Source organism: Neomonachus schauinslandi, chromosome X (genome assembly GCF_002201575.2).
Source record: "Neomonachus schauinslandi chromosome X, ASM220157v2, whole genome shotgun sequence".
Classification (NCBI taxonomy): domain Eukaryota; kingdom Metazoa; phylum Chordata; class Mammalia; order Carnivora; family Phocidae; genus Neomonachus; species Neomonachus schauinslandi.
In genome coordinates, this window is record NC_058419.1 from 6,491,036 (window position 1) to 6,517,168 (window position 26,133).

Sequence of the window (26,133 nt, forward strand, 5' to 3'; positions counted from 1 at the left end):
ATGATGTCATAGCTTGGATTTCCTGGGAAGCAGAGTCTGAGTTGAAGTTTAGTGTGCAGGCTATCTATCCAGGAGTGCTTATGGAAGGTTCAGTACTTAACAGAAGGAAGCAAAAGAAGCAGGACTGGTCAGAGGGAGATGTCCAGTTGTGATACAGATCTAGGAGGATACCGCAAGGACCTCAGAAGCTGAGGTGGCCTTACGAGGTTGTGAGTTGTCCCCTCTTGGGCCAAAGTGTCCATGTCTTTATAGCCTGCATTGGTCATTCGATGTGAGTTGCCCCTCAGAAGGGGGGTGACCTTGGGCACCTCGGTTCTCTGCAAGGAAGCCTTTCTACTGACAGAATTCCCAGCGGCTGCGACAAGAAGTCCTTCCTTGAAGAGGGATCTGGGTTGCATGTCATCGATAACAAGGAAGAATAAAATAGCTTTCCAAGTTTATAAACCAGCAAGTAATTTTTTAATCGCCGGGGCCTAAGGTGGTGGTGTTAGGCTGATGGCAAAGGATGATGCTGGTGAGACAAGTAGAAGCCTGATACTGATGATATGTTGTACAGTTTGAACAAGTAGAGGGACAAGTAAATGTAAATTCCCCAAACAGGAATAAAGTTTTCATGTGTTAGGGAAAGAATAAAGGTGTATTTGGGCAAAAGATGACAACATTAGAGCAGCGGCAATGAGGAGGGGGGAGAAGGACTGGAATCAAGCCATAGCAAGCAAGTAGAAATTAAGGAATATTGAATGTGTATGTGTTGGGGGGCTGATAAGGGGAAAGGAGTGATTGAGAATGATGCATCCTTTCTAACTGGAAGCATGAGGCAGTTGGTGGCTCCATTAACCAAGGTGGGCAAAAGGGGAAGGAGTACAGACCTGAGTAGGGGGTGAAGGAGATAATGAGCTCGGGCATGGACAGGTGGACTCAAAGGTATCTGTGGGACATCCAGGGAAGCTGTTCAGTAGGCAGATGGATATGAGGTCTAGAAATGTAGGAGAGAAGAGCTGAAGACATAAATTTGGGATCCTTGGCACATAGATAACAAGCTGTGGTACCATATGAGAAAGAAGGTTTGAGGGCTGGGGACTTTAAGAGAGGAACCCAAACTTCATAGAGGATGGCAAGGACTAAACCTGTTATAGTCCCAGGAGCCTTGAAAGTAGATAATGGCGCTTCATGAATTAAAGCAAAAGTTTATTTTTCATAGCACAGCAAACAAGGTAAACCTCAGCACAGTTGTAAGGGTTCCCTTCTTCCAAGTCCCATGGAGCAATGTGACAGTCCCAGATAGATGCTAGCCACATGGTGGGTTGTGTTGCACCATAGCTGAGGAAACCAGGGCCAAGGACTCAGCATGCTTTGAGCAAGAAGCGCACATTGTAGCAAGCAGCAAACAAGCCAAGCCAGTAACATCTCCCCAGAGAATAAGCACATCATAGTAGTCATTCTGTGGTCCCCTTGACCTATTTAATTGCCTATATGACTAGCCACAGAAGCAACTTAGTATCAGGAGACTGATACTTTGCGGTTTGGCACAGTCAGCAAGGACTTGCAGGCCCGTGGTGAACTGCCTCTCCCTAAAATGGTGTGATTTTATTTGACCCTCACAGACACAATCAGGCAGGCAGAGTATGGATCTATGCCCCATTTGCAAAGGAGGAAATTGCTTCTGAGAAAGGAAAACTGACTTTTCCTTCTCTAGCATATGAAAAAGCTGGGACTGAAACCTGTTCTTCTGACTTCTGTATATGCCTTTCTTAGTACTTAAAATGAAAAGTGTAAGTCACAATTGGGGATTCGAGGCTATGCAAAAGTTTGGAGCAGTCCGAAGTGTGTCAGATCTAAATGGGAATTGCCTTGCATGATTCTTCTATAGTTTGGAATTCACTCCAGAAAAATTGCCCAATGAGTGATATTCTCAAAGTTGCCTTAGAATCCTGGGAGGGCAGTGCTCAAGGTTAATCAGAGGTGAAACCAAAAGGAGCGAGCGTTGATAAAACTTGTATATACTTGCCCTTCCAATTTCCCAGAGTTTCCTCTGCTGTGATTTCCAGTAATTGTAGAAAGTAACACCACATAGTTTCTCACTGAATGCAATTAACAATTTAATGAAACTAGGATTCATTAACTTGTGTAGATTTTTACAAAATCACCTTGCTGAGGTCTGCAGAGTGTGCCCTAATGACCCATGAACAAGCCACACATATAGTCTTAAAATTGTACAGTGAGTTTTTAAGACAAACTCTGCAGTAAATGCAGTGGCGAGGCTGAAATATGTCATCTCGCTCTCTTTTAAGAGCTACTTAATTTTTTAAATGGAAAGTGCAGTTTCGCTGACAGTCATCTGTTTGCTGCTACATTGGAACACAGTAGATTTAAAGGCATGGAGTAGAGCACACTACAAAAAGTGGGTCTTTGTGCAGACAGAAATAAAGTAGAAAATGTAAGGGACTGAGGATTTGTTTCTGAATATTAGTGAAGGTGTTTAGTTATTGACTTCTTTTGTTGCTGTAGCAGAACGTTGGTAACAATGGACAGAGAATTAAGCAGGAGAAGTAGTTCAGGTGGAATGGAAATATCTTGATTAAAAAGAGGTCATACAGGGATCTATGAAGACCAAATGAAGTTACAAAAGTTCTCTCTATTGGAACTGATGTCTGGTTGGTACTAGAAGAATGGGTAAAAGCAGGGGATAAATCCTACAAACCACACTGATCTACTGATACAAACTAAGGGAGATCCCAAAACTAGACCAAAGCAGAAGTTTTAGAAAGCAGGTTGAATGTAAGAAGAGTCAGATATTTGGAGTGCCTGGGTGGCTTGGTTGGTTAAGCGTCTGACTCTTGATTTTGGCTCAGGTCATGATCTCAGGGTCGTGCAATCAAGCCCTGAGTTTGGCTCAGCCTGCTTGAGATTCTCTCTCTCCCTCTCCGGCTGCCCCCACCCCCACCCCCATGCATGTGTGCTCGCTCTCTCTCTCTCTCTCTCTAACAACAACAACAACAGCAAAAGAGTCAGATACTAGAACTCAGGGAGGTGAAAGTCAGCATCAAGCTGTTGCTGTGGTGGGCAGGTAGAACTGGGCTTGCTTACAAAAAGATACAAATCCATGAAAAGAGCCAGAATACAAGCTTAAGGCTTATTTGATGTTTAGCTGGTCAGTTATTGGTTATATGTCATAAATAAGCATGAGTCATAGGTGGAGAAGGAGTAGTCCCATATCTGTGAGCTGGGAGACTTCAGCCAGAACCAGTTGTCAATGCTAAGTCCTTTGCTAACATGGCCTCTCAGCAATACTTGTTACTGTGAATCATTCTTCTCTTTCTTGAAATGTCATTTTTACTGGCTTTCATTACACAGTGCTTTCTTGGTTGTCCTTCTCCACCTTCTTTACTGGCTCATCTTCCCTCTGTGCTTCACTTCTAAATATTAGTGTTTTGCAAAGCTCTGTAATGAACTCTTTCTTGTTCTCTGCTTATCTGTCTCACACACACACACACAGACACACATGCACACACATCTTCAATTCAAATATAAGTTCTGAATTAACCCAGTGTTTCTCAACTTTGCTTTGAAAAGAGAATAACATGTTGATTCTTTGTAAAAGAAGGAAAATTTATGCAGATGTCCAAGCATTAACTTTAATTTTTCTTGTATTATTTTTATAAGAATGCTTTAAAGATATAAATTCTGTGTGTGAGGGAGAGAGTATTCCTTATAATTAAAGCAGAAATGGCAACATATCAAGTTAAATATAATAAAAACTACAAAATCACAGCATAATGTGACAGATAATGTTGTTTTGTTAAAACTAAGTCACTTCATTGTGGACATGGTGTTGACTGCTAAAGGGTAGGTTCTTTTGACTTCTATAAACTTTTACCATCACAGTGAAAATAGAGAATTAAAACAATGAAACATCCCTGAGAATATGTCTGTGGACCCCACTTTGAGATACCTCACTTTGGAATTCCATGGGAAAGTTAAATTGGAAATGTCTAAACTAAAACCATCATTTCCTTCTCCCTCAACCAGCTCCTTACACTGTTTCCTATCTCAGCAGTGGGTACCACCAAATCTATCCAGTAGTATCCATGGATCTATCCATCCGGTATCCATAGAAGTAAGAAAACAGATTCATCCTTGACCCCTTCCTTCTCTCTGTTTTCTATAGGGAATAAAGCATCAAGTCTTGCTGAGTCTCCTTTTCATATATCTCTGGAATTATCTGACCACTGCTGCCCCATTTCACACCATCAACAAACTGAACCCCAAATAGTTGTTATCATACAGCCACCTTTTGTCTGGTTTCCTTGTTTGTCAGAAAACTAATATGGTAAATTGGATCTTGAACCAAGATTTTACTTCAGATTTGTATGCTGGGTGGTTGGACACTTACTTTTTTTTTTTTTTTAAAGATTTTATTTATTTATTTGAGAGAGAGAGAATGAGAGAGAGCACATGAGAGGGGGGAGGGTCAGAGGGAGAAGCAGACTCCCCACCGAGCAGGGAGCCCGATGTGGGACTTGATCCAGGGACTCCAGGATCATGACCTGAGCTGAAGGCAGTCGCTTTAACCAACTGAGCCACCCAGGCGCCCGGACACTTACTTTTTAGTATAGTATTTTTATTGACTAAATAGTCATGGAAAGTACATTGCAGGGACTTTAGCCAATGAACTCTTTGCTTGATTTGCTATTTCTTTTTAGTTTATTTGCAATTGGCTTCACTCCAATGCCCAAAGTGCAGGGGAAACTACGATAGATTACCTTAGAGTAATATTTAGATTACTTATTTCACAGTTGAAAGGGTTTGGGCAGAAGAGTATACTCCTATAATGGAAAAACAATGGTCCTAAGGTACATAAAGGTCATGGTATTTTTTTCTTCCACATATTTAGATGCAATCTCCTTTTGTGGAAGGAGATGGGGTGGGTACAGTGGGAATGGAAGAAGGCTTGATAGGATGGCTTAGGAGATCTATCTGACTGGATCTTAGAATCTCCATGCTTTTTTTTTCATGTTGTTCACCCACCCTTTCATGTGACATTGTACCTAGAATACAGAAGTACTCAAATATTTGTTGAATGAGTGAATTCTCAACTCATCATCACCTATCCACACCCCCACTGGTCCTGGAATCTGGTGAATGACAAAATCATAAAGTCATGGAATGTTAGAGATGGCAGAAGCTTTCAGGAGCCTCTAGTGCAGGAGTTTTCATACCATGGTCTATGGACTTGATGAGGTCTGGGCCCTCCTGCCCTCACTTCAACCAGAACTGAAGCTCCTCAATGTATGTTACATACTGTGGTTTCCAGCAAGATATTCTGGGGGAAAATATTTCTGCCTTTAAACCTATAAAGTGGAGCTTTTCTTTTTCAAGATTGGTTTGGTCCAAGCCCATCATTTGGCAGATGAGAAAACTGAGCCCAAAAAGAAGAACATATTTTTTCAAGGTACACAAACTAGGGTTTAAAAAGTCTAACTTTCCACCTCAAGAAAACAGAGGAGGAGGATTCCAGCATCTTGCAAATTTGTTGCATTACGATTCCTCACGTGCCTTTGCTACCCTGTCTGTTGTGGTAGTAATTTTTCTGAGTGAAAATAATATGAAATCCTAAAATGTCTGAATTGAAAGAGATGCAGGATAATCTAGTTCAAAACGTTTATACTTTTAGGCAGAAAAAATATTCTTCATTCAAATGAAATATTACATGAAAGCCTGTCGTTTCAACTTTCTTTCAATATTCAATAAACATTTGTTGGGTATTGTTCTATTTCTGCAGATACAGTAGTAAACAAAACATGGTCTTTACTTTCATGAAGGTCACATTCTCTTGTGAGTGTCGGAGACTAAACTAATAAACAATGTAACCTGACAGAGGAAATAGAGAAAGACTTTGGTAATAAACCAATCATTTGAAATAAATCAAGGATGAAATCCAGACACTATGAAATTAGTATGTGGTGTCCAATTTTTTTTTTTACTATGTCTGTATTTCATTATGCAAACAATTAAATACCAGAGTTCCAAGTCATGTGTTGCTAAATGGTGTTAAAAGAGGAAGGAATGTTTGGATAAAGTTTGATTTCTTTCTCATGAAGAAAAATATGCTAGTTAAAAAAATTATACGTAGCTTCTTCAGTTGGCTTAATCCAATAATTGTATATTGCAATAGGTGATATAATAGAAAGAAAGTACTATGACAGGGGATACTTGAGGCTGTGGCCATTTATATAGACCAGTGAGGGACAGTGTCTCATGTATGGTGGTGTAGTTTGGCACTTCACAAAGGTGCTCAGCTGAGGGGCAGGTGAGGGCAGAAACTTAGCTCAAACTCTGCTTGCCAAGTTAAATGCCCTGAATCAGGTGGCATTTTCTTTGAGTTGCTTCCTCCAAAGGTACCGCCTGCTCTCTAAGGCCTGTGCCTGCAGGGATGAACCCCCATCAGAAGGGACGTTGTTCTCATTTGCACAAAAAGGCCACAAGGAGAAAGCTGCAGCCCTGATCAGGGAAAATGTCCCTGAAGAGGTCACATTTCAGATTTGACTTAAAGGGTGAGGAGGAGTCCATAGGAGGTATAAAGAACAGCAAGCAGTTGTCTGGTTGTCCTTTCATTGGAAGTTTGCCTGGTGTATTTGAGGAACAGTCAACTAAAGTGGCTACAACAGCATATGTAAAGGGGGGAAGAAGCAGAAGAGACAGAATTAGAGAAGTAATGAGGGCCAGAGTGCATAAAACTTCCCAAGCCATTGAAAAGATCTGGGCTTTTCTTTTGAGTTGGATGGGATGTTATTGGAGGGTCATAAGCAGAGCTGCTCTGATTAAAGTGCCTAACAACAGTGATGTGCGGCTAAATGTTTGACAACCCATTTTCTGGTTGCTGATTTCTGTGATGTAAGTACCCCCATCATGGCTGATTTCACGTCACTGAATGTGGAGCTGAGAAGAGATGATAACAGTTGGCATGGAGTAGTGTGAGCCAGTTGCAGAAACCTCATTTTGTAGATATAAAAGCTGCAGAAATCAATATCGTGAGAGCAAAGAGGACCTAGTATCCCAAGCTAAGGAGTATGGGCTTCATCCTGAGGGCAGCAGGAAGCCTGTTGCGGATTTTAAGCAGAGATAACATGGCTAAATGTGTGTTTTGTAAAGTACTGGGGGTAAATTGAGGGTAGTACATCTGTTATATTCATTTTATAAATGAGAAAATGGGCATTGAGATGTTAAACATGTTATTCTAGCAAGGGGATTTGAAGAGAATATTGTCAAAACCAAAACACATCAGTTCGTGGCAAAACAGAAATTTGAACCCAGGTTTTCCAAATATCCCTTTTGACAAAGCATCAGTAAATGGGAAATAGAAGATACACTTGCTTTTTTTTCCTTTTTTTTTAAACCAATAATGATGAGAAGATATACTTTCTTGACTTGAGACATTTAATAGAACAACAGTAAAAGGTCCTGTGGGAGGGGGGCATTGGCAGCACAAAAGTATGTGTCTTGTCAATAGTCCAGGAAAAATATTGCTATTGAAATGGGTGATTTTAAAAGGTTGAATCATCTCCAAGAATTTTGAAACAGTGAAGTTGGAATTAAAACAAAGAAGTACTAATTGTACTTCTTTGTCTCCTTTTAGAAGGATAAACAAATGGCTGAGGATAGCCGCTCATAATACGGATCCATTAATAAACTATTTAACTTCAACACTAAAATATCCCTTAATTGCACAAGGCTTAATAGTGTATAATCAACCTGACAGAGGAAATAGAGGTAGACTTTAGTAATAAACCAATCATTTGAAATACATCGAGGATGAATGGCAGACTCAAGTTAATTTATTGAAATTAGTGATTTCCAAATTACTTTACTACTTCTGTATTTTATTATGCTAACAATTAAATACCAGGGTTGAGTTGTGTATTACAAAATGGTGTTAAAGAGTGAGAAATTTTTGGATAAAATGTTGGTTTCTTTCTCATGGGGAAAAATATGTGAGTTAAAAAATTATACATAGTTTCTTCAGTTGGCTTAAACCAGTATCAAGAGGCATCTTAAACAAGGTGAAATTTGTCATTTCTCTTGGAATACAACCAAGAAGAACTAATTAGCAGGAAAAGTTTTCCCCTGCAGGCTGCAAAATTAGTCTTGAGGTCAAAACAAATGATAATGAGAAAGTTGGGTTATTAAGTCTAAGCATAGTTTCCAAAGGATAAATATAAAAGGTCATTGAATAAAGGATTATCATAGAGAAGCTTTCAAGCTTGCAGATTGAGATTTAGTTAATACAGGTTGCTGCATTTTTAACAAATTTGCATCATATACATTTCCTTCATCTCTACTGAATCATTAAATTAGAAAATATAAACTCCCTAGACATTTTAATAAGAGTGTTGAATTCAAATGTTCTGGTGTCTTAATTTTCCAATAGCAAACTGTTGGCTTATTTTCTCAAGAAACTACACTGTGATTTAAATAGAATTGGAGCACTTCTTATAATTTTTATCTAGTGAGTAGGAAACTCATAATTCTTTCTGCCTTCTATTTGACTTTCATTCATACACTCCACAAATATTTATTGAGCATCTATTTTGTGCAGGGCACTGCAGTAGCCACTTTGTTAAATGTATCAGTGAATCCATTATAAGGATCCTGGATCTATTAAGGATGTAGCTTAGTAGGATAAATAAAACACATTCTTCAATTTGCATACAACAAGATGGAATGTTACAAATATCACATGGGAAGTACAAATGCAATGTTTTGGGAGCCTAGAGGAGGAAGATATTATATCGCATTGGGATAAAAGTGAAGGCTTCTAGGTTAGGATAAGATACAGGAAAATGAATGGTGGGAAGGCATTCTAGGTGGTAGGAAGAAGTTTGAATAAGGACTTGGGGCTGAGGAAGTACAGAATGCATATGAGGAGAATATAATTCAATGAGGTTGAACTCTGGGATGGATATCAAGAAACATAATGGGAAAGGGGGAAAATCTAGTTTTGTTAACTAGTTTATTAGTTAACTATTTTTTACTTGAAGTATACTTAACATATAGTATTACATCAGTTTCAGGTATACAGTCTAATGACTCAATGATTCTATACATTACTCAAAGCTTATCAAGATAAGTGTACTCTTAATCCCTTCATCTATTTCCCTCATACCCCCACCCATATCCCCTCTAGCGATCACCAGTTTGTTCTCTGTATTTGAGTCTGGTTTTTTTTTGTTGTTGTTGGTGGTGGTGGTCTCTTTTTTTCTTTGTTTATTGATTTGTTTTGTTTCTTAAATTCCACATATGAATGAAATCATGTGGTATTTGTCTTTCTCTGACTGACTTATTTCACTTAGCATTATACCCTTTAGGCCCTTTCATGTTTTGCAAATGTTAAGATCTTGTTCTTTTTTCTGGCTGAGTAATATTCCATTATATATACATACATATATATATATATATATATATATATATATATATATATATATAAGGTTATATATATATAAGGTTATATATATATAACCTTATATATAACCTTTTAAAATCACCCATTTCAATAGCAACATTTTTCCTGGACTATTGACAAGACACATACTTTTGTGCTGCCAATGCCCCCCTCCCACAGGACCTTTTACTGTTGTTCTATTAAATATCTCAAGTCAAGAAAGTATATCTTCTCATCATTATTGGTTTAAAAAAAAAGAAAAAAAAAGCAAGTGTATCTTCTATTTCCCATTTACTGATGCTTTGTCAAAAGGGATATTTGGAAAACCTGGGTTCAAATTTCTGTTTTGCCACGAACTGATGTGTTTTGGTTTTGACAATATTCTCTTCAAATCCCCTTGCTAGAATAACATGTTTAACATCTCAATGCCCATTTTCTCATTTATAAAATGAATATAACAGATGTACTACCCTCAATTTACCCCCAGTACTTTACAAAACACACATTTAGCCATGTTATCTCTGCTTAAAATCCGCAACAGGCTTCCTGCTGCCCTCAGGATGAAGCCCATACTCCTTAGCTTGGGATACTAGGTCCTCTTTGCTCTCACGATATTGATTTCTGCAGCTTTTATATCTACAAAATGAGGTTTCTGCAACTGGCTCACACTACTCCATGCCAACTGTTACCATCTCTTCTCAGCTCCACATTCAGTGACATGAAATCAGCCATGATGGGGGTACTTACATCACAGAACAGGTACATCTGTTTATATCTGTTTATCTTTATACATCTTTATGCATTCACCTATGGATGGACACTTGGGTTGCTTCCATATCTTGACTGTGGTGATACTGCTGCAGTAAGCATAGGGGTGCATATGTCTTTTTGAATTAGTGTTTTCATGTTCTGTGGGTAAATACCCAGTAATGGAATTACTGGATCATATGGTAATTTTATTTGTAATTTTTTTAAAAAGATTTTATTTATTTATTTGACAGAGAGAGACAGCGAGAGAGGGAACACAAGCAGGGGGAGTGGGAGAGGGAGAAGCAGGCTTCCTGCGGAGCAGGGAGCCCGATATGGGGCTCGATCCCAGGACCCTGGGATCATGACCCGAGCCGAAGGCAGATGCTTAACGACTGAGCCACCCAGGTGCCCCTATTTGTAATTTTTTGAGGAACCTCCATACTGTTTTCCACAGTGGCTGCACCAGTTTGCATTGCCACCAACAGTGCACTAGGGTTCATTTTTCTTCACATCCTCACCAAGAATTGTTATTTCTTGTCTTTGATTTTAGCCATTCTGACAGATGTAAGGTGATATCTCATTGTGGTTTTGATCTCCATTTCCCTGATGATGAGTGATGTTGAGCATCTTTTCATATGTCTTTTGGCCATCTGGATATCCTCTTTGGAAAAATGTCTACTCAGGTCCTCTGCCCATTTTAGTTGGATTATGTGTTTTTCTGGTGTTGGGTTGTATAAGTTCTTTACATATTTTGGGTATTAATCCCTTATGGATATATCATTTGCAAACATCTCCCATTCAGTAGGCTGCCTTATTGTTTTGTTGACAGTTTCCTTTGGTTGCCTTGTTGTTTTGCTGATGGTTTCCTTTGCTGTGCAAAAGCTTTTTATTTTGGTGTAGTCCCAGTACTTTGATTCTGCTTTTGTTTCTCTTGCCTGAGGAGGCATATCTAGAAAAATGTTTCTATAGCCAATGTCAAAGAAATTACTGCCTATGTTTTCTTCTAGGAGTTTGATGGTTTCAAGTCTCACATTTAGGTTTTTAACCCATTTTGAGTTTATATTTGTGTATGGGGTATGGAAATAGTCCAGTTTCATTCTTTTGCATGTAGCCATCCAGTTTTCCAACACCATTTGTTGAAGAGACTGTCTTTTTCCCCTTGTATATTCTTGGCTCCTTTGTCATAGATTAATTGACCATATCATTAGTCAACAACTATTTACTCAGTACCACCTATGTGCCAGGGACTGGTCTAGACAGTGGTGATGGAAGAATGGACAAGACCATCTTTTATCTCATGTAATGTTGAGAAATTCCTTGGAGGCTAAATACAGAATTTTGATAGTCTATAACCAAGAGGATTATCAAATGTAGTATGGTAGAAACATGATCATAGTTTTTCAGAAAAAAGTATTTTACAAAACTACTTGCAGTGTGTTCTCGCTAGTTGAAACTTAAACTTCTGGAAAAACCTGTGCCATTCCCAGTTAACACTTGTAGAAAGTAAAACAATAGGCATAAAAAAAGATTTGTGTATAATATCCCATTTTAAAGAATTGATTTCACATCTGTCATCTCATTTGTTCCTTCTGTCTACCCCACGAGGCCAGGTATTATTAGTATTATTTCCATTTTATAGATGAGGCTTAGAGGCTAAGTGACTTGCTGATAAGCATACAGTTTTAAGTGTCTGAGCCAGGATTTGAACCCAAATATTCTGTCACTCCTGGTCTTCTACTATTTTTTTTTTTTATAGTCTTTAGCCTCTACAGAGTCAAAGGCTCCAGAAACAATCTTCCTGTGCATATTTTTTCCTATTTAATTTCCTGTTCCATTATTCCAACACTAGATGCAATGAAACACCAAAAAGATTATTATGGGCATAGATTTCTGAAAATCTTTTCAACTGTCAGTTTTGATTTAAATTAAGAACAGCATTGTGGAAACCAAATGAGCACATCACAAGGCTGGATCCCAATTGCCTTGCACATGCTGATTCCTTGACTTCCAGTGGGGTTATATGCATGCTGTTTTATAACATTTCTGGATTGGTCTGTGTGAGTCTGCCAAAAGCCCTTGTTGGCATTCTTTTTTCTCACCCTGAAGATCCCCCATATTGATTTAATAGATCTTTCAGAAAGGTGACTGCTTTCAAAGGCTACAGCAATATTTATCTTTCATGGACTATAAGAGTGGCATTTCCCTAGAGAGGAGCTATATTGATTATTTATTAGAGTTTTATCCCAGTGGTGCTTAGGTAGTAGGAGACTACAAAGGGCGAATCAGAGTTTAGATACTCATTTTGAATGTTTGAAAGGCAGCAGCAACCCGCTCATAAATTCTTCTTGCTGATACAATGGCTGCATTAAATGGCACTGAGACATCTAGGCAATTGTATAACAGTTCCATCAAAGAGGTCTTTTGGCACCACATACATAAGACCATCTATAACAAATATTCTCTGCATGGCTCCGGTGGAAACTATGGGGAGCCATTCCACACCACTCAGATGCATGATCGTGTTGAATTCTCATAACAATTTTATGAGAGAACTGTATTGTAAACATGTGACTCTTGCTAAACACACCCTCCACCTTTGCACAAGCTAGTTCATATTCTGGAAATGACTTAATCCACCTTGTCTGTCTACTGAACTCTATTTCAATTTTGAAAAACATTTTAAGTGTCCACTACTCTGTGACACTTTCCCTTATGATACTGACATTCTTCTCATACTATAGAGGGCCAACATTGTGCCTACTCTTGTGCTAAGCATTTGGGATAGGATAGAACAGTGGAGCAGACAAACAAGAGTCCTTCCCTTATTGAGATTTTTTTTTTTAAGTGAGGAGAGATAGACAATAAACCAAACAAAGAATACAAGAATTTCAGATTGTGATATGTGCCATGAAGAAAAGAAGACAGGGTGATGTGATAGAGAATGAGGATGGAGGGTGGGGGTTGGGTGGTGAGGGAAGACTTCCCTGCCTCCATCTCTTCACCTTTCACTTATATTGTTACATTCACTGTACTGTACTAGATCTGTTGGTTTCCTTGTCTTCTCTCCCTAAGAGTGTAGACTTTTTGGCCAAATAGGTCCTTCCCATTTGGGAAGCTTCCCATCTCTGAATCTGCTGGTATAGAGGAAGCACTTCAAAGTATTTGTTGAAATGACTTGAAGAAATTCAGTCCCTGAATAATTAAGTGACTTGCCTCAAGTTATACCACTGGAAATGTATAAATTAGGATTTGAAACTTTCATGTGGTTCCAGTCCATTGGCCTCCTTGCTGTTCCTTGAGCAGATCATGCATGTTCCCATCTCAGGATCTTGCTCTACCTGTTTTCTCTGCCTACAATGTCCTTTCCCAATTGTTCTTTCCCCAAGTATCTCCTTGACAAAAGCCCTTGTGTCCTACATGTCCCCACTCATATATCACCTTCTCAATGAGGACTACCCTGTCCTCCCTATTTAAATTTCCAACCTGGCCCCTCAATATTCCTGATCTCTCTTATCAGTCTGGCATTTTTTCCCCATGGCACTTATCATCTTCTACCAAATATTAGGTGGCAGCCTTGTTTATTATATTTATTGTTTATTCTCTTTCCCTAGCTAAAAGATAACTTCTAAAAGGGTAAAAGGGTAAGATATTGTTCTATTTTGTTCACTATTATATCTTAAGGTCCTAGAACAGTGCCTGGAACATAATAGTCATCCAATAACTATTTGTTGAGTGATTTTTGAGTAAAATTCATGTTTCATCAGATATTGCTCCTATTTATTGAAAATATCTCTTATAACTAATTACCACTGGATCCTTTGATGCTGTCCTGCCTGTGCCAAGTATAGCATAGTGCTGAGGCTTGGGTGAATAACAGGAAACATGGCACATCCTTAGGCTAAAACACAGCTTCATTCGCCTTTGCTGGATGTCTCTCCACTTGATCATCAGGATAAGGGTCATATATCTGACCAACTTCTGTCTCCTGTGCTCCTATTACTTTGCTAAGCACACAGAAAAGATGTGTTCAGGAAGTGTTTGGTGAATGGTCTTACATACAACCAGCAATTAAGCATTTGTTGGGTTCTCTTCTAATATCTTCCAGAGTTTTTCCTCTAAAAGAACAGCAGTACATGATTCTCCAACTGGCTCATGAATTTGATCTGGGCTACTTTCCATGAGACATGGGGAAATAATGGTAGTGATGGGCTCTTTTTAAAATGACCCTTTCTCCGCCTTTTAATTTTGCTTTTCCATTTATCCGTGGAAGTCCTGCATCTGAGAGCAAAGCAGCTACCAGGATAGGCTCTCTCGCACTTGGCAAGCAAAGCCATCTTCCACAGCCAAATTGTATTTAAATAAATAGACCCTGACTTCTTAGCTCTTTGATTACAACTTCATTTGTTTTGCAGGGTGTTGTTAGAGGTCAACCAAATTTTATTTAAATACTACTGCAGCATAAACATTACTTCAAAATGAAATTTTCAAATATTAAGCATATTCATTACCATGCTAATGGACACCAAAAGAAAGCTGGGGTGGCAATCCTTATATCAGACAAATTAGATTTTAAACCAAAGACTGTAATAAGAGATGAGGAAGGACACTATATCCTACTTAAAGGGTCTATCCAACAAGAAGCTCTAACAATTGTAAATATCTATGCCCCTAACATGGGAGCAGCCAATTATATAAGCCAATTAATAACAAAAGCAAAGAAACACATCGACAACAATATAATAATAGTAGGGGACTTTAACACCCCCCTCACTGAAATGGACAGATCATCTAAGCAAAAGATCAACAAGGAAATAAAGACTTTAAATGACACACTGGACCAAAATGGACTTCACAGATATATTCAGAACATTCCATCCCAAAGCAACAGAATACACATTCTTCTCTAGTGCCCATGGAATATTCTCCAGAATAGATCACATCCTAAGTCACAAATCAGGTCTCAACTGGTACCAGAAGATTGGGATCATTCCCTGCCTATTTTCAGACCACAATGCTTTGAAACTAGAACTCAATCACAAGAGGAAAGTCAGAAAGAACTCAAATACACAGAGGCTAAAGAGCATTCTACTAAAGAATGAATGGGTCAACCAGGAAATTAAAGAAGAATTTAAAAAGATTCATGGAAACCAATGAAAATGAAAACACAACTATTCAAAATCTTTGGGATGCAGCAAAGGCAGTCCTAAGAGGAAAGTATATAGCAATACAAGCCTTTCTCAAGAAACAAGAAAGGTCTCAAGTACACAACCTAACCCTACACCTAAAGGAGCTGGAGAAAGAACAGCAAATAAAGCCTAAACCCAGCAGAAGAAGAGAAATAATAAAAATCAGAGCAGAAATCAATAAAACAGAAACTAAAAGAACAGTAGAACAGATCAACGAAACTAGGAGCTGGTTCTTTGAAAGAATTAACAAGATTGATAAACCCCTGGCCAGACTTATCAAAAAGGAAAGAGAAATGGCCCAAATCAACAAAATCATGAATGAAAGAGGAGAGATCACAAACAACACCAAAGAAATACAAACAATTATAAGAACATATTATGAGCAACTTTATGCCATCAAATTAGATAATCTAGAAGAAATGGATGCTTTCCTAGAGATGTATAAACTACCAAAAGTGAACCAGGAAGAAATAGAAAACCTGAACAGACCTATAACCACTAAGGAAATTGAAGCAGTCATCAAAAATCTCCCAACAAACAAGAGCCCAGGGCCAGATGGCTTCCCAGGGGAATTCTACCAAACATTTCAAGAAGAATTAATACCTATTCTTCTGAAACTGTTCCAAAGAATAGAAATGGAAGGAAAACTTCCAAACTCGTTTTATGAGGCCAGCATTACCTTGATCCCAAAACCAAAGACCCCATCAAAAAGGAGAATTACACACCAATATCCTTGATGAACATGGATGCAAAAATTCTCACCAAAATACTAGCCAATAGGATCCAACAGTACATTAAAAGGATTATTCACCACGACTAAGTGAGATTTATCCCTGGGCTGCAAGGTTGGTTCAACATCTGCAAATCAATCAATGTGATATAATACATTAATAAAAGAAAGAACAAGAACCATATGATCCTCTCAATAGATGCAGAAAAAGCATTTGACAAAGTACAGCATCCTTTTTGATCAAAACTCTTCAGAGTATAGGGATAGAGGGTACATACCTCAATATCATAAAAGCCATCTATGAAAAACCCACAGAAAATATCATTCTCAATGAGGAAAAACTGAGAGCTTTCCCCCTAAGGTCCGGAACATGGCAAGGATGTCCACTATCACCACTGCTATTCAACATAGTATTGGAAGTCCTAGCCACAGCAATCAGACAACAAAAAGAAATCAAAGGCATCTGAACTGGCGAAGAAGAAGTCAAACTCTCACTCTTTGCAGATGATATGATACTTTATGTGGAAAACCCAAAAGACTCCACCCCAAAACTGCTAGAACTCATACAGGAATTCAGTAAAGTGGCAGGATATAAAATTAATGCACAGATCAGTGGCATTCCTATACACCAACAACAAGACAGAAGAAAGAGAAATTAAGGAGTTGATCCCATTTACAATTGCACCCAAAACCATAAAATACCTAGGAATAAATCTAACCAAAGAGGCAAAGAATCTGTACTCAGAAAACTATAAAATATTCATGAAAGAAATTGAGGAAGACACAAAGAAATGGAAAAACGTTCCATGCTCATGGGTTGGAAGAACAAATATTGTGAAGATGTCAATGCTACCTAGAGCAATTTACACATTCAGTGCAATCGCCATCAAAATACCATCCACTTTTTTCAAAGAAATGGAACAAATCATCCTAAAATTTGTATGGAACCAGAAAAGACCCCGCATAGCCAGAGGAATGTTGAAAAAGAAAAGGAAAGCTGGTGGCATCCCAATTCCGGACTTCCAGCTCTATTACAAAGCTGTCATCATCAAGACAGTATGGTACTGGCACAAAAACAGACACCTAGATTAATGGAACAGAATAGAGAGCCCAGAAGTGGACCCTCAATGCTATGGTCAACTAATCTTTGACAAAGCAGGAAAGAATGTCCAAAGGACAAAAGACAGTCTCTTCAACAAATGGTGTTGGGAAAATTGGACAGCCAATGCAGAAGAATGAAACTGGACCATTTCCTTACACCACATACAAAAATAAATTCAAAATGGTTGAAAGACCTCAATGTGAGACAGGAGTCCATCAAAATCCTAAAGGAGAACACAGGCAGCAACCTCTTCGACCTCAGCCGCAGCAACTTCTTCCTAGAAACATCACCAAAGGCAAGGGAAGCAAGGGCAAAAATGAACTATTGGGACCTCATCAAGATAAAAAGCTTTTGCACAGCAAAAGAAACAGTCAACAAAACCAAAAGACAACCGACAGAATGGGAGAAGATATTTGCAAATGACATATCAGATAAAGGGCTAGTATCCAAAATCTATAAAGAACTTATCAAACTCAACACCCAAAGAACAAATGATCCAATCAAGAAATAGGCAGAAGACATGAACAGACATTTTTCCAAAGAAGACCTCCAAATGGCCAACAGACACATGAAAAAGTGCTCAACATTGCTCAGCATCAGGGAAATCCAAATCAGAACCTCAATGTGGTATCACCTCACCCCAGTCAGAATGGCTAAAACTAACAAGTCAGGAAATGACAGATGTTGTCAGGGATGCAGAGAAGGGGGATCCCTCCTACACTCTTGGTGGGAATGCAAGCTGATGCAGCCACTCTGGAAAACAGTATGGAGGTTCCTCAAAAAGTTGAAAATAGAGCTACCATATGATCCAGCAATTGCACTACTGGGTATTTCCCCCAGAGATACAAATGGAGGGATCCAAAGGGGTACGTGCACCCCAGTGTTTATAGCAGCAGTGTCCACAATAGCCAAACTGTGGAAAGAGCCAATATGTGCATCGACAGATGAATGGATAAAGAAGAGGTGGTATATATATACAATGGAATATTATGCAGCCATCAAAAGGAATGATATCTTGCCATTTGTAACAACGTGGATGGAACTGGAGGGTGTCATGGTGAGCGAAATAAGTCAATCAGAGAAAGACATGTCATATCACCTCACTGATATGATATTCCTGATATAAGGAATTCTTAATCTCAGGGAACAAACTGAGGGTTGCTGGAGTGGTGGGGGGTGGTAGGGATGGGGTGCCTGGGTGATAGACACTGGGGAGTGTATGTGCTATGGTGAGTGCTGTGAATTGTGCAAGACTGTTGAATCACAGATCTGTACCTCTGAAACAAATAATACATTATATGTTAAAAAAAAAAAGATAGCAGGATGGGAAGAATGAAGGAGGGGGAATGAAGGAGAGGGAGATGAACCATGAGAGATGATGGACTCTGAAAAACAAACTGAGAGTTCTAGAGGGGACGGGGGTGGGTGGATGGGTTAGCCTGGTGATGGGTATTAAAGAGGGCATGTTCTGCATGGAGTACTGGGTGTTATACGCAAACAATGAATCATGGACACTACATCAAAAACTAATGATGTAATGTATGGTGATTAACATAACATAATAGTAAAAAAATAAAAATAAGGAAATATTAAGCATATTCAAATGTGAGCTTTTGGTGGGTATGCTCTGTAATCTTCATTCATTTTTCAGAATTTGTCCTAGAACAAAATGATTTGAGGACATGGTCATTGAATTCAAATTAGGTAGAACAAAATCTTATTGCTTTGGAAGTTTAGAATCTGAAGCCCTGCCTGTTCATTGTTACCACGTAGCTGAGTTCCACCCCTTCTGACCTGCCATTTCCACACAGCTACCTCATGGCATCCTAGTTTAACATCTCATGTAATTCCACAGAAGGCTAGTTTTCTCTCTCAAGACACATAACACAGAAGACCCCATAGCTACACAGCCATGCTATCTCTCATTCACTCAGGTATATAACTGTATAAAAGTCTCCTCAGACATTCAGCCATGTTACAGTCTGATGTACATGCAAGTATACACACAATCTCCCAATCCCACATATGCATGCCCATACATATGACAATCCAGTCCAATTGTCCCTACGGACACTCAAACAAATACACAAACTCACTAGTGCTTGAATCTTTCCTCTCTCCCTTAGAAGATTCTTACCTATGATAGAAGGTGTAAGCCCTTCTTCAGGTCAACACTGTAGGAAATGATGGGCATAAGAGAAGTAAATGAAGCATCTTTTAGTAACACTAAAAAAGTGAGAATTGTATATTTACTAGATTGATATCTATAGCATAGCAATTACATTAAAATGTTCAGAACCTGATCAGTTAAGTAAGCATTTACTTTATTTACTAAGTATATCTAATAGGTAATGGAAGTTGATTTTTAAATGAAGACTTGAATTTCTCTGAGATAGTGATCAAAGCTTCCTTCAGTGGCAAGTCGCCTTAAGCCATAGACCACATTTATAGAGATATAAGAATCACAATAAGAATTATTCTCAGAGCTACACAGAAACTCTGAAGTTCTGTGGAGAATCTCTCTTGAGTATTTCAGTATAGTACTGATCAACACTTGCATGTGCAATTACCTGAGGCCAGGGAAAGAACTATTTAATAGCATCAGAGATAACAGCTCCTGAAGCTCACACAGGGCTGGTAATAGTACCTATTCCCAACTTCTAGATAGGAAAAACTCAAGATTCACAGAGCATTGAGTAAAATACTCAGAAGAGCCTTACCTGAATAATGGGGAATAATTAGCCATAGAGAAAGCATTGGTCTTGTCCTGCTTAACAGATCTTAAAAAGCAAGACCCAGTAAGATCAAAGTATCTCCAAGTAACTTAATTGCATCTGAAAACAGGCTCAAAAATATTTATAGGAATACAAAAAAATATCTAAAAGAATAAAATACTTAGAAAGAATTTTAACCAAGGAAGTGAATGACCTATACGCTGAAAACCATAAGGCACTGATGAAACAAATTGAACATGACAAATAAATGGAAAGACATTCCATGCTCATGGATTGGAAGAATTAATACTGTTAAAATATATAGGCTACCCAAAACAATCTATAGATTCAACACAACACCTATCAAAATTCCAATGGCATACTTCACAGAACTAGAACTAATAATTCTAAAATTTATATGGAACCACAAAAGATCCTGGATAGCCAAATCAATCTTGAAAAAGAAGAATAAGGTTGGAGGTATCATACTGCTTGATTTCAAAGTATACTACAAAGCTATAGTAATCAAAGCAGTATGGCATTGGTGCAAAAACAAACAGAGCAATGAAACAGAATTGAGAGCCCAGAAATAAACCCACACAGATGTGGAAATCAATCTATGACAAAGGAGCCAAGAACATACAATGTAAAAAGGACAGTTTCTTCAATAAGTGGTACTGGTAGAACTGGAGCCAAATGCAAAAGAATGAAATCAGACCCCTATCTCATACCATGCATGAAAAATTAACTCAAAATGGGTGAAAGCCTTGAATGTCAGACCAGAAATCATAAAACTTTTAGATGAAAACATAGGCCGTAGACCCTTGACTTCTGAGCCAACACCTGTCAGACGAGTTTAAGCTTGTATTAGTGGACTAGGTAGGGATTTCTAAGACACTTTGTAGTCCCCAAGCACATATATATCATAAAGGAGACTACTGACCCAGGACCTAGAGAAATAAGAATTAATTACACAGGACTGAGTAAACTGATAAATTTCATTGTGGTTATCTGGAATATGGGTAGCATAAGTTTTATGTTATTTTATATTAGAAAGGCCTTTATCTTTATTTAGGTCTTTCTAACCACAATTTAGATTGTGTTTCTATAAACTGAAATGAATCATCTTTAAATTGTAGCTGATTCTTACTGACCTTTCAGAACTCAGAGCAAATACATTTACTGAATCTCCTTTCTTCTCATGGCAATATAATTACTGGCATTGGTTTATAAGAATATGTCCTCCTGTTCCTCAAAAAGTTGAAAATAGAGCTACCCTATGACCCAGCAATTGCACTACTGGGTATTTACCCCAAAGATACAAATGTAGGGATCCGAAAGGGTATGTACACCCTGATGTTTATAGCAGCAATGTCCACAATAGCCAAACTATGGAAAGAGCCCAGATGTCCATCCACAGATGAATGGATAAAGAAGATGCAGTATATATGTACAGTGGAATACTACGTAGCCATCAAAAAATGAAACCTTGCCATTTGCAATGACATGGATGGAACTAGAGGGTATTATGCTAAGCGAAATAAGTCAATCAGAGAAAGACAATTATCATATGATCTCACTCATATGTGAAATTTAAGAAACAAAACAGAGGATCATAGAGGAAGAGAGGAAAAAATAAAGTACCTCTGAAACAAATAATACATTATATGTTAAAAAAAAAAAAAAAGAAGATAGCAGGAAAGGAAAAATGAAGAGGGGGAAATCAGAGGGAGAGCCGAACCATGAGAGACTATGGACTCTGAGAAACAAACTGAGGGTTCTTGAGGGGAGGGGGGGGGGGGGTGGGTTAGCCCGGTTATGGGTATTAAAGAGGGCATGTACTGAATGGAGCACTAGGTGTTATATGCAAACAATGAATCATGGAACACTACATCAAAAACTAATGGTGTAATGTATGGTGATTAACAGGACATAATAAAAAAAAATAAAGCAAGACAAAACCAGAGAGGGAGACAAACCATAAGAGACTCTTAACTCTAGGAAACAAACTGAGGGTTGCTGGAGGGGGTGGGGGGGGATGGGGTAACTGGGTGATGGACATTAAGGACGGCATGTGATGTAATGAGCATTGGGTGTTATATAAGCCTGATGAATCACTGACCTCTACCTCTGAAATCAATAATACATTATATGTTAATTAATTGAATTTAAATTTTAAAAAAGAATATGTCCTCCTTTTTACCAGGTTATAATTGACCAACTCAGTTGAGCAACCAAGGCCCTACCTGGAGTAACATATTTGAGAATGGTTCTCTTTTAATCAGATGTGGCAAGCCCACTGTTAAGAAACATGGAGTTAAAGCCTACAAAGCCCCTCCAGCAAATTGGCCTGTTATCTGACTAGAGGGTCCTAATTTCACAGGTGGTTAGGAAGTCACTTCTTGACAGATCAAGGACATTATCAAAATTGGGGACAGGGAGGGGGCTTAAGAGGAGAGGATTTCACCTAAATTTATATGTACTGTATGTGAAATCTGGTGGAGAGTGTACCTTGGGCTTGGTATCATAGCTTTGGCAAGGAGAAAAACCATAAAAGCTTTTATAAAGTCCCACTCAAGATTTCTTATGTAAACTTTTAGATAACTCAAGATTTCTTATGTAAACTTTTAGATAGAAGCAATTTGGGGGCCATAGTACCTACTCAGTATGTTATGGTTCTATATTGGCAGAGCAAACTCAAGAAGGCCTATGTAATTGAATAACATTTATGTTGCACATTTTATTTCAATAGAAATAAACATTCCAAACCTACTGAGGTAAACCTTGGTAAAAATAATCTTTGGAGATTGTTTATAACAAGAGTGCATACTGTCAGAAAAAAATTCTGAAACTTTCAATAATAATAATAATCTTTGGAGATTATTTTTACCTTTGCCACTCAAGACTTTCATAGGGGGATGAATTTAGCTTATCTCAGTGTTCACTCTCTTTTTCTTGATACTCATTAATATTTAGTTAATTAAGCAGTAAGTGCTGAAAGGATCTAGGACTAGTTTTAAGGTAATCTTTTTACTGCACCATACTACTTCCCAATTATTTTTCACAAATCCATCAATAATTAATCCTTTGCTCATCTTGATGTGAGCTCATCTCTGGGGCTTGTCTTGACCATAATTTTTATATAACCCATTTTTTAGTAATACTCATTGTTCACTTTTTAAAAAAATGAATGAATGAATGAGTAAATGAATGAATGAATGATTTTTCTCCCAATTTTTTATTTAAATTCAAGTTAGTTAACATAAAGTGCAGTGTTGGTTTCAGGAGAATTCAGTGATTCATCATTTACGTATAACGCCCAGTGCTCGTTCCATCACGTGCCCTCCTTAATGCCCATCACCCAGTTACCCCATCCCCCCACCCACCTCCCTTCCAACAATCCTCAGTTTGTTCTTTATAGTTAAGAGTCTCTTATGGTTTGCCTCCCTCTCTGTTTTTATCTTACTTTATTTTTCCTTCCCTTCCCCTACATTCATCTGTTTTGTTTCTTAAATTCCCCATATGAGTGAAATCATATGGTATTTATCTGTCTCTGACTGACTTATTTTGCTTAGCATAATACACTCTACTTCCATCCACACCATCACAAATGGCAAAATTTCATTCTTTTTGATGGCTGAGTAATATTCCTGTGTGTGTGTGTGTGTGTGTGTGTGTGTGTGTGTGTGTGTACACACCCCATCTTCTTTATCCATTCATCAGTTGATGGACATTTGGACTCTTTCCATAATTACTCATAGTTCACTTTTAATTTAAGGTTCTAGATATGTTAATTTGCTGATTTTTGTTTGGTACAAATGCGAAAAAATTTTTTTCAATGGAATAGATAACCTCATGTATTTATGACCTTTTGGACATTAACCTAACTTTTTTTGGATTAAATTTCCTATAAGTACTTGATAAAGAATAGTGTCAAAAATTACTTATATCTATAAGCTTTGATACTTCTTGACAGATACATTAATTTCTTCTGTTCTTTAAAAGTTATCTCCAGAATACTTTGGAAAAAAATATTTTGATGAGTGTATTTATATATTCCTGAGAAAGCAACAGAAAAGTGAGTTGGAGTAGGAGATAGTACTGATTCTTTAAAAAGTCATATTATAGGGGTGCCTGGTTGGCTCATTTAAGTGTCCAACTCTTGATTTTGGCTCAGGTCATGCTCTCACAGTCGTGAGATCGAGCCCCACATCACACTCGGTACTCAGCAGGTATCTGCTTGAGATTCTCTCTCTCCCTCTGCCCCTCCCCTACTGCACACACTCTCTCTGTCTCTCTCTCTCAAAAAAAAAAAAATGTTTTAAAATCTTTTTAAAGTGTGGTATTACAATTTAGAATCTCCATTATTTTTTGAGATATAATTGACCTTTAATATTGTATAAGTTTAAGGTGTACAGTGTGATGATTTGATACACTTATATATTGTAAAGTGATTACCATAGTAGGGTTAGTTAACACCTCCAGTACCTTACATAATTAACATTTTCTTTGTGGTGAGAACATTTAAGATATACTCTCTTAGCAACTTTCAAGTGTATTGTACAGTTCTGTTAACTATAGTCACCATGTTATGATCACCATTAGATCTTCAGAACTTACTCATTTTGTAACTGGAAGTTTGTATCCTTTGATCATCCATGGGTGATTTTCCCCTTCCCTAGCCCCTGGTAACCACCATTCTACTATTTCTATGGTCTTCCCAGCATCTCCTGGGCAGGCTTCCTTGGTGGAGTCTGTGATGATCCACATCCCTTTAATGCTCTCTGAGAGTCCTATCTGCTGCTGTCCCAGCCTCTTTCCAGCCCCAGTCATGCAGCTCAGGAGTCAGTATTCAAGGGTTTCCCTTGGGTTTAAAGTGCATTCTAAACAGAAAGCAAACACCCAGAGGATCTTGCTTTACCTGAGGGTGTTTCTTATTTCTCAGTTCCCTACTGTCTAAGCCAAGAATTCCAGTGTGGTAGGAGGAAAAAGAAAGATGAGCTAGAAAAGTACTGAGTTGGATATATGAGTAAAAGTGTCTTGTCCTGCCTTCTGCTTCCACTAGTCAGTGAGAGGTAGTTGGGTATCCTTTGCTTCTTCTACCATTTTAATTGCATGTATTCTTCCCAGCCCATGCTGCTTCTGGGTTGTTAACCTGATTGGTGAACTCAGAGCTTTCTACTGATAACTTTGAATGATTTCAAATAAGTAAAAATAACGTGGAATGGGAACGTTTGGAATTATTGGGGAAAACTTTATTTCTTCTAAAAACTTCAGGGATCATACAGAACACTGAGAAGAATTGAAGGAGAAAGGTAAATATGCAAGTATATGAACATCCAATGTCTGCTTCTAAGAAATGTGCAAAGCAACATATATAGAAATATGAATTTTCTAAGAGGAAAGACCTTTACATTGGATAAAACACATAAATAAGGTGCTGGAAGGAATGGAATATATGAAAAAACCCTCTCTGAAGGCAGGTATCATGAAACTCAGATGTAAACTTAAGATCTACGACAAATAGGAAAACATGCATCATGTAGTTATTCTGGTTTTAGTGTGAGTAAGTGTATGAATTCGTTAAATAAAATAAACATTTTTCTTTCTGCAAGCTCTAGAAGGAATTGGTTAAGAGGGGCTATAAGAGGAGTGTTAGTAGTGACATCTTTGATGGCATTCCCCTATGCAGTACATATGATGCTTAGGAAACCCAAGGGCAAAGACATTTTGTTGTTGTATAATGGTTACTTTTTAAGGTGCTAGGGGGATATAACCTAGGTGCAGTTAAATATGCAAGCAAAAGAATGTACCTTTCTCAAGAATTGTGTGCTTCTAAGGGTTTATATCTTCTTTTCTAGTATACCAGTCAACCAACAACTAACCAACCATTGAATCAATCAATAACTATATTACACAAGGCTGAGATTAGGATATCACCAGCTGCTGTAATGAATATAAATCCAAGTGTATAATGGCCTGATCAAAATATAGATTTATTTCTTGCTCATTTGAAGGTGCAAGATAGATGCTTCTGGTTGCAGAGGTTGGTTCTTCTACAAACAATTATGCAATGGCCAAGGCTGATAAAGACCTTGCTATGGTCATACTTGGCCTCTTTGGTCTCCATGGTAATCTCCATCCAAGTCAGCTGGAAAGGGAAAAGAACCTGAATTACTTGAGAAATTTGAATGCATCAGGGATTAATATGG